Genomic DNA, 18,559 nt, shown 5'->3' with positions numbered 1-18,559 from the left:
TGATTAGTGAGTGTTATTTTGTTATTCAATTTGGTTTGTAAATAATCTAAATTGGAACTTTTTTGTTTTTAAATGTTTGGACTGTAAATTGAACCTGAATTCAAGTGTATGGAACATAACCTACTTTGTGGACTATTTATAGTGTATACATCAAAATTCGGGGAAGAAACTGTTTCGGGCTGTGCCTGTTAACTCCACAAATCATTTTAAAGAATTGTGTTCTGTTAATCAATAGTTTATAAATAAATAACGAGCGAAGCTCGGTGCCCCGATATTAGGAAGATACAGTAATACAAAGATGATATGAAGATGATACAAAGTAAGCCGTTTTCCTGGTGACAAATAATTTTGTCGCAGAAGGCTTAGTTGTTGAAATTGTGCTAGGCCCTGAGGTCTGCGGACTTGAATCGTATCAATAGAGTGATCCTAATTCTAGTGGTTTGAGGGTCTTGGAAATAAGAACATAGATAAGCCTTTGACTGACTGCTCTTATAATAATGAAAATAATATAGAAAATACATCTTTACATGAATAATCAAATAATCAATCTGTCTTTAAGAGACCAACACAACATGTCTTTAAGAGATCAAATACTCATGTCTTTAAGAGACCAAATACTCATGTCTTTAAGATACCAAATTTACTGGGGCACATCTGATATTGTAGTGGGGGGTATCAAGTACTTATCTAAGATCTGTCGTCCTCGAGTCCGGTGTCCAGAGGGTGATGGATGAGGGTGAAGGGTGATGCCCTCCAGGCATCGGGCTAGTGGCGTCAGATCGAAGATCGTCTTTCAGCCCCGCACGGCAAGGTCAGATGTCCGATATCACCGGCCATCTTGGTCGGCGAATTCGGAAGCCCTTGTTCGACAGCAAGGCACATTTACAGCTCGATCCTCGAATGAATTCAAGAATACACACACACAAAAAAAACCTTAAATGGGTTTTCGACTGCTACTAATCCATAGCCTACCATAATAATAAAGTGCAGCAGTCAACCGCTCTGAAATAAATAAAATACTTCATAAATAAGTTATTGAAGAAAAGATAAGCGATCAAAAACTAATCGAATACATGATGCCCGATTATATAATTTTAGTCTCCAGGAGAGAACGAAAAGAAAGATGAGTATGTCATGACTCAATCAGACAAAGATAATAATCTAGCTCAAAAACATGTCTGTACTCTACAGAATCTAAAAGCGGTCTCTCGTTCAGGTCTCCAAGTCGACCGAATCAGGCTCAAAAAATAGGTATCAGGGCTAGCAATAATATACATAAAAAATGCCAAATTACAAAGAATGTGGTGGGGACAACAATAATTTCCCTCAATAGAACGAGTAAGGAATAAAACTAACAAGGACAGAATACAGGAAAATTCCCTCAGTCAAAGTAGAAGACTCAGCAATAGAATGGATGTTCAACTGATTTTTTTGATGATTTTGAGTCTACAACAATTCTAAGTACTCAAGGAAAACGTTGGAAAAAATAGAGGAAATATTAAAATTTAATTATGTAATGTGCTGAATTACATCATGAACTACTCCGATACCGTGAGAATCGCAGTTAATCCAGCACTCTGATAAAATTTTATCTTGGAAAAGTTATAATTTCGAAAAAAATAAATTTCGGCACAAAAGATTATATAAAGATAATACGAAGATAATACAAGGATAGCAACATCAATGTTAATCAAGTACTTTCATTATAACTAACACCTCTCTATAAGGAGATGATACAAAAGTGATACGAAGATAATACAAGGATAGCAACACCAATGTTAATCAAATACTGCCATTATAACGTGGACCTCACTATACATATAGTCACTGTAACTTTTCAGGGCGAACAGCAAGCCCTTTCTCAATTTGGTTGTCAGCTCTCGGAGTTCTGAAATTGGACTAAATTCGTTATTTCAACTCCTGTGATTTCAACCCAGCTCTGTGTCCGGCGATTCTGTGTTATTTCGAATAACAGCAGACAAGTCTGGGATTTTGGTTGGCGAAAATTATGCAAAGAGAGACACAGAGTTAGAGAGAGGGTCGGAGAGAGAGAGTGTGAGAGATAGAGGAAGAGTGGGTCATGGGAGAGAGAGAAAGAGGCATAGAGAGGTAGAGCTCATTGTGGAATATCAGTGATACTCTCAGCGAGCTCTATTCAAGAGGACTCATGTTCTTGAGAAAAGAAGAAGAAGATGATGAAGAAGAAGGATTGATGAAGAAGGAGGAGGAGGAGGAGGAGGAGGAGAAGAAGAAGAAGAAGAAGAAGAAGAAGAAGAAGAAGAAGAAGAAGAAGAAGAAGAAGAAGAGAAGAAGAAGAAGAAGAAGAAGAAGAAGAAGAAGAAGAAGAAGAAGAAGGAAGAAGAACAACAACAACAAGAACAAGAACAAGAACAAGAAGAAGTAAAAGAAGAAATAGAAGAGGAAGAGGAAGAAAAAGAAAATTGGCGGTGGTTTGGTGAGATAGGTGCAAAGGTGTAACAGGGGACATGTCATCAAGAATGAAGATGAAAGACGATAAAACGTACAAATATTTGACCGAACGTAGTGAGGTCTATGTTTCAACTCGATTTGCTTTTGTCTGTCTGAATGTAACGCGATTACGGCCAAAGGCGTTGATAGAATTCGATGAGATTTGGCAGGAATATTCCTTTTTCAACTGCGCGTCGATGTATACACAAGGTTTTTTGAAATTTTGCATTTTAATATGGATAATATGGAAATAAAATGAATTCCTCCATACTCTGATATCACCATGTATATATATATATCATCTACTTTGAAGATAGGATCAGACTATAGAATTATTCATAATCAATCAGCTGACAAGTGGATTATTCATTGCATGCATTACACAGATGTCTGACCGTGTCTATTTCTATAAGGTAGGGTTTCAATATTTTTTTCCTCCACCTACTATCAAAAGTCTCATTTTACACCCTGGAATCGAATACTAAAGTACTACTTTTCCTCCCATGGGACTAAAAATAATTCCCAGCGGGAAAAGTGATCACTTTTACTCCCAAGGGAGTAAAAATAAACCCATAAGATTAACATGGGAAGAAGTCCGACAACGCCGCGATTGAAGAATGAGGAATGTGGCAACACTGTCGTGGTCGGTAGAGGAAAAGTAAAAGAGCTCTATTTCGATCTTTGGAATATTTTAGCTCTAGGAAATAAGTAGCTCTATTTCGATTGTTAGGTTATGTTCAACCGTTGGTGGATATGAAAAAGTACACACCTCTAATGACGTTAGAGGTGTGTACTTTTTCATATCCACCAACGGTTGAACATAACCTAACAATCGAAATAGAGCTGAAATAGTGTGAAAGCGTGAAGATGTAGTAAAATTATTCATTGTTATAGGTATTGGTGTAGGTGGAGGAAAAATGTTGTGTGCATCACGGGACTAAAGTACTTATTCTCCCTCAGGGAAATTGTCGCCCTCGGCTACGCCATCGGGCGACAACAGTTTCCCTCAGGGAGAAAAAGTTGCTCTTTAGTCCCTAGATGCACAAATAACTATTATGATGCGTGCCCATCAGTATCAATATTCTCACATTTGAAAAACAAATTTAATGAGTGATTGAAAATAAAATAAAAAAATGATCAAATTAACTGAATAATGCTGAAGAAATATTCTTGATTAAAAAAAATTAATTTAAAAAAAGTTGTGAAATATTTTCATTAGATGGAGAGATTATCACGAAACTGGATAAATCATCATATTGGATACAAATTCAAACGTGAACTGAGTTCATTAACACAAGTGAGTTTTTGATCTTGGAGAAAACAAATAACAGTTTTTAAGAGTAAATTATGATTCAACTGAATCAACTAGAACAGGTGACATAAGGTACTTGTGGATGGGAAAACTGCGTGAGGTCCACTGTTCACGGAACTACTAGTTAAAAAAGTACAATGATATGGAATGGATAGTAGAGGAAAGGAAAGGAACTTGAAGCTAGTAAGCAAACGAGACCGAATTCACCAGGAATATAAGCAAGCATAATTTGTCAAATCAGCTAACAAATCCCGCAATATTCCCGACAGTGTGTGGGGGCCTTACTAACAAAAAACCCTTCTATATGCACATAAGGCCGCTGCACACTATTCAAATTTTCCTCCAAACAACAAAACAGCTGTGAAAAACCTCTCGGGGGGCTTTTCCCATAGATGTGACCTTACTTGACTTTTCCAGTAATGATTATATGCTTTTCTTGTAGAAGTATACAGTCTTTGTTGCACCTGAACACTAGCTAGTGAAATTTCGCTTCTAACTGGCAGCAATCCTTATGAATAATATCAATGTTGCCTATTCAAACAATGCTGACAGAGGTGGATGTCTTTACAGCTCATTCTTCCCTCATTTCTTTATTTCTCTGCCTTTTCAAATACGTTCTCACTCTTTCTCTCTCACACAAACATATTCTCACTCTATCTCTTTCTCTATTTTCTACTCTCAATCACTCTCTCTCTCTCTCTCTCTCTCACACAAACATATTCTCACACTACCTCTTTCTCTATTTTCTACTCTCAATCACTCTCTCTCTCCCTTACTCACAGTCTCTGCCTCACCACCTTTCTTTTTCTCTCACACTCTCTCTCTTTTTCCCCCTCTCTCAATCTTTCTCTTTTCCTCACACACTCTCACTCTACTCCCCTATTATTTTTGTTTTCTTTTGTTTGGTGTACGGTTTTGAAAATTGCCAACGAAGCGCTTTTTGCGTTGCAATTGACTTCTTTTCAAATGCTACTGGCTCAGCAGTAGCATTTGAGAAACAATCAATGTTGATTGTTTTCTTCTCCATAGTTTTCCTTCGCTTATGCTGCTAAAAGAAATTATGAACACTATCAAGATCAGAGAGGATGAATGTAATTACATTCTATCCTCCACTCTCTATCACTTTTGGTAGAGAGTTAGTGGGGAGGATATTTTTAATATTATTTCCGAAGAATGGACATTGATATGTCCAAAGCTCCGCCAATTTATGTAGATGCATAACAATATGATTATTATCTATAGTTATTATATTACAAACTGCTTTTTCATATCATATACAGTTCAATAATTATTTTCTTAGTCTATATTATGTAAATTCATCTATAATTTTGCTGTATTGTAAGCTTTTGTATATAAGTGTATAAGCCAGTATATATTGTAATCTACATAAATAAAGTACTCAATCAAATCAAATCAATCAAATCAAGATCCGAAAACTGCAATATCTGGGCAACATCATGAGGAACGACTCCAGGTACTTTTCACTCCAGACAATCGTCCAAGGAAAATTCAATGGAAGAAGAGGTCCTGGAAGGAGCTAGTATATTTCGCACCTAGAGCAGAAAATTAGATTTTTCCGGCTCGAAATCGGTTTTCAAGTCCCAGGCAGTAGGCCGAGGACTAGAAAAGATTGAGAGGCGGAAAAACATTTTTGCCCATGGTGCGAATGATATTTTTTGCCATACTACAGGTATTGCTGACAAAATAAATAAAGAATACTCGTTGAGCTATCGTACCTATCTCTTGATTTTAGTGGTAGAAGATTTGCAGTCAGGATTTCCGATTCTTTTGAAATTTCACTTGGAATATCACGGGCGTCGTCATCTTCAAGCATTTTTGAAAATTCGGAATGCGCTAATCAACAATAAATAATTGAATAAAAATGGTTGCGAAGCGAATGCTGAATTAGTCTGATTCGAAATTCGAACTGAAATAATGGCGACTTCAGATGAAGAAAGTTGACACTCGCCCGATCTAGCGGATGACTTATTAACTACAGACTTCCATGTTAGCGGCGGCTGGAAAGAGCACTCTTTCCGGCCTAGGACGGAAAAGAAACCTGTTTCTTAAGTCAGACGAGGGTCGTCTGCAAACAAGGTCTTTCAGATCTACGTAGGGACTGGAAAACAGCTGCTTTCTGTGCAGTGTGGCGAAAAGAATATCTTGGCTGCATAACCTGAGGAAGTGGACCGGAAAAAAATCAGCTGAACTCTTCCGCATGGATGTGGACAAAATTAGGCTTGCCATGCTTGTTGCCAGCATCCGAAACGGATAGGAACCACAACAAGAAGAATGCTGCTAAGTATAACCTGCTGGAATACTCGCAAATGTCTGCATTTCCCCGATTACCACATTAGTCTCAAGATTTCCATAAAATTTTTCATCAATATTGAAGCACTATGAAAACTATCAAGACCCTTCTCTATTTTATTGAATCACAGAGCATTAGTTTCAATAACATAGAGAAGAGTACTTGATAGTATTTATTGACCGAACGAAGTGAGGTCTAAGATTCAAGTCGACTGTTTGGCATTTCTCTTAATGTTTAAATGTTTGAATGTTTATATGTTTATATGTTGCGCATTTACGGCGAAACGCGGTAATATATTCTCATGAAATTTGACAGGTATGTTCCTTTTCTAATTGCGCGTCGACGTATATGCAAGGTCTTTGGAAATTTCGCATTTCAAAGATAATATAAAAGGAAAAAGGAGCCTCCTTTATACGCCAATATTAGAGTAAAAATCAGACTATAGAATTATTATTCATCATAAATCAGCTGACAAGTGATTACACAGATGTGTGGAGAAGCCAGTCTATTGCTGTATTTCCATAAGGACTATAGTTTCAATCAGGTACATGTGGATGAGAATACTCCGTGAGGTCTACTGTTCACAGAACTACTAGTCGTGTTTTAATAACTTGAGTAGCCCTATAAAAAGTAAGTATTTTCAATATCAATGAATTGACCAATAGTAAACTATTAAAAGTAGAGCAGATATTATAGGACAGTGGAATTTCATGCGTCACACTGGCCTTTAGAAGCAGATGAGGTTAATGGCGAAAAATGAGTCGCCGCCAGAAACTGAGGAATGTCAAGAATTTTCATTGCCAACAGCTGAAAACTGGAGGATGCGGAGCTATGAGGGTATTTGAAAGAGCAAGAGTTAAGTTGAGGAGGCAAGAGAATGAAGGTTGAGGAGAAAGAGAAGATTGAAGAGAAGTGGTGGTATTGGTGGAGAGGAGGTGAAGAAGAAGATGGAGGAGGAGAAGTAAAAGGAAGAGGAGTAGAAGAAGGAGGGGAACTAGAAGAAGGAGGAGGAGGAGAAGGAGGAGTAGGAGGAGGAGGAGTGGGAGGAGGAGGAGGAGGAGGAGGAGAAGAAAAAGAAGAACAAGAAGAAGACAGGAGTAGAAGAAGAAGGAGAAAAAGACTGGAGAAGAAGAAGAAGACAGGAGAAGGAGAAGAAGAAAGAAGAAGAAGAAGAAGAAGAAGAAGAAAAGAAGAAAAAGATGAAGTAGATGAAGAAGGAGAAGAAGAAGAAGAAGAAGAAGAAGAAGAAGAAGAAGAAGAAGAATGAAGAGATGCTGGGAATATTTACTTTGATCTTCACCCCCAAGTAAATATGTCATACAGTTCCTTTGATGTTGACGGAATTGTGTTGAAAATTCAGAAAAATAGAAATACGGTATGCTTAAGTGTTATCTTTAATTCGAGAATTCTTATCATTTCATTGAAAATTTTGTTTTTTCAATGAATGGTGAAGTAGATTAACATGTTTTTTCTCTCTGTGAATCAGTATCTTGATCTTTCTGAATGAATAATTCCTATGAACTTCGAGTGAATAAATTCTATTTGAATTTATCAAGAGCTTATCTTTCTGATCTATCAAGGTATAGAAGATTTATAGAAGATATAGAAGCCATTGGTTGACACGATACAGGGAACTTTGTACATAAAGCTGCGTACAGCTTTTTGCGCCACAAACAAGCGCATTTCGCTTTTCATCAGCTGATTTATATCTTTATTTGTACAAAAATCATAAGATACAGATATTATATAGCCTAAACGTTGCACCAGCTGATGCAAAATGAGCATGTTCGTGGCGGTGAAGTCTGTACGAAGCTTTACAAGTGAGGTCTGATGACTATAGTTCAAATACTTCACCAACTGTGGGTGTGACTTGTCTCGACCAATGGCAGACGTGCAACTTCAGTCTGTAATTTGGATGCTCCGCCCCCTGCGGGCGTGGCTTGTCTCGGCCAATAGCAGGCGTTAGGCTTTTTTTGTATACTATCCACCTATTATAGGTTTCCCGTTCCACTACTTATAGTATATTCAGCTAATTTATTGACTCTTCCCGATTTATTACTTACAGAGTATTTAGCTAATTTATTGACACCCAAGTTGAGTCAAACTATCGAATAAGGTAATCGATCCAACTAATAAATTAAGCTGCTAGTTTAATAGAGATTGAACACTTTGTAGCAACAGGGAATGGTTCCTAAAATATAGTTTCTAGATTCTTATGAATGAGTTGATGTGACAATTTGAAGTGACTTAATTTGAAATGAAGAACTATCATGTGACATATGAGTATCACAATATAATAAAAACAATATAAAAATCTTAAAGCACCCTTCATTTTTTAAAAAAACTCTAAAATAGTTCAACAACTAGTTAAAAACTAGAGGGTGCTTTAAGATTTTTATATTGTTTTTATTAATTTAAAAAGTAGCCCATGTGTATGAAATGTTTTTATCTCAATACAACTATTCCACTTGAATAGGAATTCATCTATTTTCAAGATTTTATTTTCAAATTATTACAGTTCATACTCACTTGTCTGCTTCAATTTGTTCAGCCAGAGAACCTGGAATTAGAAAAGATAATTATTGGTAATGATATCATTATCTTCAGAAAAACCAAAAGGTAATAGAGAAATATCGTTAACATATCAAATATTATATTATAATTTACTTGAGGCTGTGATTGTGAAAAAAATGTAACAGATAGCAAAGGAATTAATCAATACAAAAAGAAGCATGATATGTGAAGACCCATAAATAACTAATGGAAAATAGAATCATTTCTACCGGGCAATCAAAAAGTCTCTCCGCAGTACCTGTGTTCTTTTCTAGCCGAAGATTGTGTTCTGTTTAGAAACCCATTCGACAAGTTACTCCCACTTTCCTCCCCCTCTACAGCAATGAATGAACACGTAAATTCAATAAATTAAAACCTTGCTATTGTTATAAATACTTGTTTTTGAGTGATGGAGTGTTTTTTAGTTTATACTTTATAGTCCACTGCGGAGGAACTTCTTGATCACTCTGTATATTACAGTTAATAGAAACAATAAATTCAGATGGTCTTTGATGAAGGGAAATAAAGAATTTTAAGTCCAAAGTCCAGAAGCAATGAATGTGCTATAGTGAGGTCCACGTTATAATGACAGTATTTGATCAAGTTTTGTTTTGCTATCCTTGTCTATCATTCGACAAAGCCGGTGGTACTATCGTTTTATAGGTCCAAAACGACGCCAATTATGTTTCTGACAGTGTAGAAATATAATTAATTAATGTAGAGAATCGGCATCGCTATTCTTCTATCTTTATATACTGCCATTATAACGTGGATATTATAGCACATAATATATACACAATATATTATACACTAGGCCCACATTAAAATATGGATGTCCTGAATGTCTGGAATAAACAACAAGAATTGGATATATTTGTGGAGGTATGTATTTAATATAATATACTATGATAAAGGAAAGAACTGGCTTATACACGTACGGGATAAGAGATTTACTCATGATGCAAGTCTGAACTACTGGACTAATTAACTTGACATTTTGAATATTGATTCTTCTACCGAGAATGGTAATAGGCCTATTCTCAGTTCTTCAAGTTTTCAGTTTGTCAAGCTTTAATTCGTCATGCTTTCAGTTTTTTATAATACCTACAGCAGTATTTAAAACAGTAGGACCTTCCAATTATTTATTGATTCAATATGAATTCAATAAATCAGTGAGCTACAGATAGAAATTCCGTTTATGGTGGGGGACTCCTCATAAATTTCCAGGCACCTTGTTAAAATGAGAAACTACCCCATTTGTTACAATGCTGTACTTTTCAGTTCCACCTATATTCACCCCAAAAGGGTTGTGTGATGGGAGGAGGGGCTGTTAGCAATTTTCTCAACTGATTTCTCCGGGGCTAGGATTTCAAAATTGGAGTCCAATTTGACCCTTTGACCTTCCCTGGGCTCAGACAATACGTCGATGTTGTAAAAGTCTACTGTTCTCATTAACCAAAAATGATTGATGTTATACTTTCGATACTATAGTGATGTCCACGTTATAATGGAAGTATTTGATTACCATTGATGTTGCTATCCTTGTCTATCATTCGACAAAGCAGATAGTGTTTTGATGATATTCAGATGATACAAAGATCATACGAAGATGATAATACACTGATGATACGAAGTTGACAAAAAGATGATACGAAGATGATATACAGATTGAATGAAAAAGACTAAGAAATCGTCAAAAAACACAGATTTATTGATAGTATACTTAGAAAGACCGGTTTCGGTTATTACACCATTGTCAATCTCTGATAAACTTAGTTGTAATCACTTTTTGTGAAGTTGAGAAGTTGATATTGTGGTAATTATTCATATTGAATGAAAAAGACTAAGAAATCGACAAAAACCACAGATTTATTGATCACAGAGATTGACAATGGTGTAATAACCGAAACCGGTCTTTCTAAGAAAGAATGGTCTTTCTAAGAAAGAACGGTTTCGGTTATTACACCATTGTCAATCTCTGATAAACTCAGTTTTATATCATTTTAAGAGTAGTTGAGAAGTTGATATTGTCATAATTATTCATATCGAATGAAAAAGACTAAGAAATTGTCAAAAACCACAGATTTATTGATACTCAGAAAGACCGGTTTCGGTTATTACACCATTGTCAATCGCTGATAAACAGAGAGTTTATTTGATTAACAGAGATAAACAGAATGGTGTAATAACCGAAACCGGTCTTTCTGAGTATCAATAAATCTGTGGTTTTTGACAATTTCTTAGTCTTTTTCATTCAGTAGAGATTTTCATTTCAGTCTGCTTATCAGAGATTAACAATGGTGTAATAACCGAAACCGGTCTTTCTAAGTATAAATAAATCTGTGGTTTTTGACAATTTCTTAGTCTTTTTCATTCAGTAGGGATTTTCATTTCAGTCTGTTTGTCGGAGATTGACAATGGTGTAATAACCGAAACCGGTCTTTCTAAGTATACTATCAATAAATCTGTGGTTTTTGACAATTTCTTAGTCTTTTTCATTCAATATAATGGAAGTATTTGATAAGCATTGATGCTGCTATCCTTGTCTATCATTCGACAAAGCAGATAGTGTTTTGATGATACACAGATGATACGAAGATGATACACAAATGATACGAAGATGATACACAAATGATACGAAGATGACACGAAGATCACACGAAGATCACACAAAGATGATACAAAGAAGATACGAAGATAATACACGGATGATACGAAGGTGACACAAAGATGATACAAAGATGATACACAGATGATGTGAAGATGACACGAAGATCAGACGAAGATGATACACAGATGATACGAAGATGATACACAGATGATACGAAGGTGACACAAAGATGATACGAAGATGATACGCAGATGATGCGAAGATGACACGAAGTTCAGACTAAGATGATACACAGATGATACGAAGATGATACACAGATGATACGAAGGTGACACAAAGAAGATACGAAGGTGACACAAAGATGATATGAAGATGATACGTATCATGAAAGACAAGGATAGCAACACCAATGTTAATCGAATACTGCCATTATAACGTGAACCTCACTATAGAAGTTTATCACTAGCGTTTCCATAGCTGTGACCTTTACCTGAAAGTTAATCGTGTGGAGAATAAATTAGATTAAAGTTATGACTGTTCGAGCGGGGAGCTCATTTATGGTTTCCACATGGATGATTGGAATGGTTTGAGAATTGCAAGCTAAGATATAGAGTGGCTTTTTGTTGAACCAAAGGTGAATATTATAGATTTCAAATCTGCTCAATAAGGAGTAGCCGATTATGGGACTATGAATTCTATATTCCTCTCAGTAGAAATTAAGTCTTAAGAAACATGTTGATAAATAATGATAATGAGGCTCCCCGATAGGTCTTAGCTCATGAAGCTACTTTGATAACTGGTTTTTTACAAGGTAGACTTTATATCCAAAGTATTCATTAATAAATACTGGGTAATAATAGCATAGTGAAAATATAACATAAGAAGATAGACATGTTATAGTTCGTTTCTGTTCCAAACTTCAAGCCTATTTTCTGTTAACTCAAGCCGATTACTGTCGACCACTGTATATTATTACTGTTTTGACCGGGTGAGTGTAATCAACCATTGCGGGCGATCAACTATTGCGAGATATTAGCAAATGGTCTGCACGGACTGTACATGTCTCTCCCGGTAAAAGACTCTAAAAACATAAAAAATCATGCTCAAGTTATGTTTTCTCTTTTTGGATCTACCTACAAGTGTGAGCAGACATTTTCAAAAATGAAGTTTGTTAAATCCAAATACAGATCTACCTTGTCAGATGAACATTTGAAAACAATTTTAATGATCGGAACCACAAAGTTTGATCCTAAATGAGCGGACATTCTAAGTAGAAAAGAAATTATTTTTTCATTAAATGTAAAAAATTGTTGAGAATAAGGAGAGTAGAAGAAGAGGGAGGAGGAGGAGAAGAAGAAGAAGAAGAAGAAGAAGAAGAAGAAGAAGAAGAAGAAGAAAAAGAAGAAGAAGAAGAAGAAGAAGATGAAGAAGAAGAAGAAGAAGAAGAAGAAGAATTACTCTTTCATGAAAAGTATAAATTGATTGTTGAGAATAAGGAGAGAAGGAGAAGACGTAGAAGAAAAAGACGTAGAAAAAGAAAAAGAAGAAGAAGAAAAAACGAAGGAGATAATAACAGGGAAACGAAAGGGTAGAAAGAAGGTCAAGGTAGGCGAAAGGGTGGTTCTTGCACAAATTTATTGCAATCGGTTTCTGAAAGAGGGGTGTGAGCTGGAGGGTGAGTAGCATTTTTAGACGTATGGCGTGTGAAGCAGAGAGAACAGTGGGTGGAGGAGAAGGATGATGATAAGGTGGAGGAGGAGTAGGAGGTGGAGGAGGAGGAGGAGGATGAGGTGGAGAAAGAGGAGAAGGAGAAGAAGGTGGGGAAGTGGGTGAAAAGCCACAATCTAACAAGCCATTAACCACGACACGGAGCTGCGCTGTTCAACGTGGAACACTATTGCAATAAGGCGTGTCTAATAGTGCTACTGAAAAGCTTCGTGCATTGTGATTGTAGCCTACATCATGAGTTCACTTTGGAGAAACAGAGAGGAAAAGAGAAGAAAATGAGGGTCTGGTGGTGAGGAAATTAGGAGAAGAGTGGAAAGGAAATGGAGAAGAAAAGAGGAGAAGAACAAAGAAAAAAAGAAGAAGAAAGGGGAAGATGGTGAAGAAGAAGAAGAAGAAGGACAAGAGAATGACAGGAGAAGAAGAGGAAAAAGAAGAAGAAGAAGAAGTACATGAGGTCCTAAAGTGAAAAATGAGGGAGTGGAATAGAATGGAAAATTGATTGATTGATTGATTGATTGAGTACTTTATTTATGTAGATTACAATATACTGGCTTATACACTTATATACAATAGCTTACAATACAGCAAAATTATAGATGAATTTACATAATATAGACTAGGAAAATAATTTATTGAACTGTATATGATATGAAAAAGCAATTTGTAATATAATAACTATAGATAATAATCATATTGTTATGCATCTACATAAATTGGCGGAGCTTTGGACATATCAAAATGGGAGAAAATGGAAGAGAAGAGGAAAAGAAAAAGAAAATGATGAAGAATAGCTGGGGAGGTCACTGTCACTAACTTGTTGTTGTTGGATAAATTTAATATATTGGAGAAAGAGAGAAGAAAGGGGACGAAGGGGAGTTAGCAAAGAGGGGGAAAAAGATAAGTGATAAGGGGAGATTAGTTAGCAGGAAAAAGATTATTTAAAATTTGATGAATTTATGTAATAAACTTATGTTGACGGGGAATAAAAGTTAAGAAAAGTAAATGTAGACGAATAAGAGGAGAGTGAAATGACGGTGAAAGACGAAAGACGAAAGATGAAAGACGCATGAAAAGAGAAGAAAAGAAAACTCCTTTGAGATTTCTTTAGTTGTTTCATTAGGAGTAGTACACCCCAATCGGGCTTATGCCTAGGGAAGTCCACTTTTATTTCACATTTTTATATCTTTTCTTTGTTATCATCATTATCACTTTGTATTAAGTTTGTTTCTGAAATAAATGGATTGATTGATTGAAAAAAAGTTTTGGAAGATTTTGAGAGAATCAAGTATGAGGAACTGGAGACAAGAGTGACAGAAGCAGAACAAGGAGAGAAAAAATAGTCAAGAAATAGAGTCAAAATAACTGTCCGAATAAAAGAATAGAGAGTAAAGCATATAAAGACAGACCAAATACTGATGAAGAGAAAAATAATACATTAGAGAAAGAACATTCAATTAGTTACAACATTGGATAGAAATAGCTAAGGAGAAGAGAAGAACAAGTGGAGAGGTAGAACAGAATATATGGAAGAAAGAAAAAATAGAAATGAAAGAACTGTAATAGAGGAAGGAAAGTAAGTTAGAGGAAGACGCTTCCAAGTCCCACTAAGTCACGAATAAGTCCAGAAAGCTCAGTTGGCATTCAACGGAAAATAACAGGGAATTGCCACTTTCTGGGGTACAATCAGGGCTGTTTGCAGAAGTGTTCTTGTCGCTTACAGTGTTGATCTGATCAAAACAATGGAACAGCTGATACCATCACTATAAAAGTCGGTGAAGAGAGAATTTGTCCTTTCAAAAAAATTGAGGTACTTTCCTTGCAAGGAGAAATAGGGATGATAATATCATTTGTAGTGAGGGATGATAAGATCAGTTGTAATGGGGGATGATAGGATCAGTGGTACTGGGGGTAGATGAAATTGAAAGATAATAATAGCCCATATGAATAAAAGCAGAGCAAATGCTCATGAGCAAGAGCATGGAGCATAAGGTTTTGCTCATGAGAAAAGGTAGAAGCAAAAGCATTTGCTCATTTTTTTATGAATAAGCTTTACCTTATGCTCCTGAACTCTGGAGCAAATGCTCACGTATTTCTATACGTTCCAAGGTCTTCTGAGTCCAATAAAGTGGTTTTTGGGTATTGGTCTGTATGTGTGTGTGTGTGTGTATGAGTGTATGTGCGTCTGTGTACACGATATCTCATCTCCCCAATAAACGGAATGACTTGAAATTTGGAACTTGAGGTCCTTACAATATAAGGATCCGACAAGAACAATTTCTATCAAATGCAATTCAAGATGGCGGCTAAAATGGCGAAAATGCTGTCAAAAACAGGGGTTTTCGCGTTTTTATCGAAAACGGCTCCAACGATTTTGATCAAATTTATACCTAAAATAGTCATTGATAAGCTATATCAACTGCCACGAGTCCCATATCTGTAAAAATTTTCAGGAACTCCGTCTCATCTATGCAAAGTTTGATTTTATATACCCAATTATCAGGCTTCAGATACAATTTAAACAAGAAAATTCAAGTGAGCATAAAAATCTCTACAATTAATGTCCAGTAACATTTTCACCTAAAATTAAAAATAAGCTCGAAATTCGAGAAAATGTGATTATTCAATTGCAAACTGTTCGCAACTGTTGATTCTATTAAATCATTCACTATGAAGAGATGAAGATGAAGAGAAGAAGGACGTGTACAAATGACGAAGGATGTGGGTGCTATGAGCTATGAACAATGGAAGAGAGTAGCAATGGACAGATTTAGATGGAAGGCTGCCAACCAATCAAACGATTGAGCTGTAAGAAGAAGAAGATGAAGAGATAGCACACATCGTGTGTCTCCAGCGTTATTGTCTTGTCACCAGCTGGCTTGGATCTTTGAATAGTAGACTTGAGATGCGCGGGAACACTAGCGTCAGGTGATCAATTCTCATAACGGCAAGGAAAGTTGTGTGAGTGCGCCACACCAGATTTTTTTATAAATAAGTTTTACCTTATGCTCCTGAACTCTGGAGCAAATGCTCACGTATTTTAAAGATTTTTCATCAGCTGATTCGCTTTTGTAGCCTTACTTCGTTTTTATAGCTTACGGAAGCGCTAAATATGCCAGTAGGGGGCACCGCTTGTGTTTGCGTGTTGACTCCTTTTTCAGGATATAAAACTAGTAGTTCTGTGAACAGTAGCCCTCTCGATCAGTAAGTTACATTGACCTGTTGTTATGTTTTCTCAAAAATTAATAAATAATTTATCAATTTAAAATGTCTAGAAAAAATCCTAAATAAATATTTCTGTCCTATCGTACCGTGACGTGTCGTCCCGGAGTGTGAGTGTGAGCGCTGTTATCAGGTCTGGCTGCATCTGTCTACAACGTTGATGGAAAGATACATTTTCAAGATGTTCGATGTTTTTGAACGGGTAGTATTATAGTCAACTGTCTACTAACGTTGATGGAAAGATACATTTTCAAGATGCTCGATGTTTTGAACGGGTAGTATTATAGTCCACTAGACAGCTGATTTATGATGAATAATTCTATAGTCTGATTCTTACTACATTATTGGCGTATGAAGGAGGCTCCTTTTTCCTTTTATATTATCCTTGAAATGCAAAATTTCAAAAAACCTTGTATATACGTCGACGCGCAATTTAAAAAGGAACATACCTGTCAAATTTCATGAAAATTTATTACCGCGTTTCGCGGTAAATGCGCAACATATAAACATTTAAACATTTAAACATTTAAACACTTTAAAATTTAAACATTCAAACATTAAGAGAAATGCCAAACCGTCGACTTGAATCCTAGACCTCACTTCGCTCGGTCAATTACTAGTAGTTCTGTGAACAGTAGACCTCACGAAGTGTTCTCATCCACAAGTACCTGATTGGAACTATATGGAAATACCTTATGGAAATACAGCATACTTATTGAACCTTATGGAAATACAGCAATAGACTGGCTTCTCCACACATCTGTGTAATCACTTGTCAGCTGATTTATGATGGATAATTCTATTGTCTGATTTTTACTCTAATATTGGCGTATGAAGGAGGCTCCTTTTTCCTTTTATATCATCCTTGAAATGCAAAATTTCTAAAAACCTTGTATATACGTCGACGCGCAATTTAAAAAGGAACATACTTGTCAAATTTCATGAAAATCCATTACCGCTTTTCGCCGTAAATGCGCAACATATAAACATTAAGAGAAATGCCAAACCATCGACTTGAATCTTAGACCTCACTTCGCTCGGTCAAAAAAATCGCTCTAAAGTCTAATTCAAAGTAAAAAATTGGTGGATATTATATGAACAGTGTTCATATATATTTCAACCGTGTTGAAATATCAGTGAAGCAAATACTGAAAACGTGGTACTCCTTTGTTTCACGGCTTTTATCGATATTGTGCCAACCAGGCGATTTAGGAAAGGACTTAAGGCTGTAAGTTGCAAATACTTGACAGCTTGACCCCTATACTGCGCATGCGCCACTTGGAATTATTTACGAGGCAACAAAGAGTCAGCCTTTGCCATTATCAGATTGCCAGGCCAACTAGTAAAGGACTAATGTCCGAGTGTTGTGGTTTCAAGGGAAGGCACGTACCTTACAGAAATTCAGGGGGTTGAGGATATGTTTCCAGGAGGGTTGAGAAGAGATTGGGGTCTTTGGGGTAATCTGAAGGGTTTGGGGGCTGAAGGGGGTGTAAGAGATGTATTTTGGGGGGGAATCAGAAGGGTTAGAGGGGCTTGAAAAGTATTTTTGGGGGTAAACTGGGTTTTCGAGAGGGGGTCGGGGGTTGGAAAAGGGATTTAGGGGAGGCCTCTGGGGTACAAGGGGAGGTTTTGGTTTTAAAATGGACGAGAAAACCACAACACTTGCTATAGCAATGTCGTTTCAAGCTATAAAATCGTGTGCTCAATGACCAGTATAACAGGCGTTACTTTTTCCCTGTAATTTATTACCTGAAAACAACTCTACACTTAAGGACTTGGTGGGGTGCGGTGGTCTGTGAATCGTCACTGCAAAAAAACCTACTTGCATTAACTTAAATGAATTTTAAATCACTCAATAAATTTCTCATGACTTGAGAGACCTTAAGACAACTTATCATAACTCAAATTAACTTCATAAACGTAAGTTACATAACTAGATATTATTATTAGCGTATGGCTTTGAATGGTGGGGAGACCCAAGGGTAGTTCCACCTCGCCGTATATAGTCCAAAGTTCCCTAATGGGAAACCGGACACTAAGATTAAAGTGAGCACAATACTTTTACACTTTTCACTTCGAAATTATTTTGATGTTAAAAAGTACAAACATTTACAATGATATTTCCAAATATAACTGGAGTCACCTTAGTACAACTTGCCACACCTCAGAATAAATTAACCATATATCATTAAACAAAAATGAGCTCATTGAACTACATAACTTACAAATAATTGACTCAATTGGACTCAGCTTGACTCGGATTCTCTCTCAATACCTTGAACTCTAACAACTCTCTTTATCTTGGTAACAAAATCGCTTCTCACTCCCTCATTGGTTAACTCGTGATTGGTTGATA

At 36.3% G+C, this 18,559-nt stretch overlaps 1 protein-coding gene across 1 annotated transcript in view; it reads right to left on the bottom strand.

Moving 5' to 3' along the window:
• LOC111049397 (RNA binding protein fox-1 homolog 2) overlaps positions 1 to 18,559 on the bottom strand; it is a 566,558-nt gene that overhangs the window by 504,619 nt on the left and 43,380 nt on the right. The window contains exon 2 of the mRNA XM_039436017.1: positions 8,622 to 8,652. The gene's annotated coding sequence lies outside the window, so the exon portion shown is untranslated. The remainder of the gene's footprint in view (positions 1 to 8,621; positions 8,653 to 18,559) is intronic.

Source organism: Nilaparvata lugens, chromosome 10, assembly GCF_014356525.2.
Source record: "Nilaparvata lugens isolate BPH chromosome 10, ASM1435652v1, whole genome shotgun sequence".
Taxonomy (NCBI): domain Eukaryota; kingdom Metazoa; phylum Arthropoda; class Insecta; order Hemiptera; family Delphacidae; genus Nilaparvata; species Nilaparvata lugens.
This window is presented reverse-complemented; position numbering and strand designations above follow the sequence as displayed.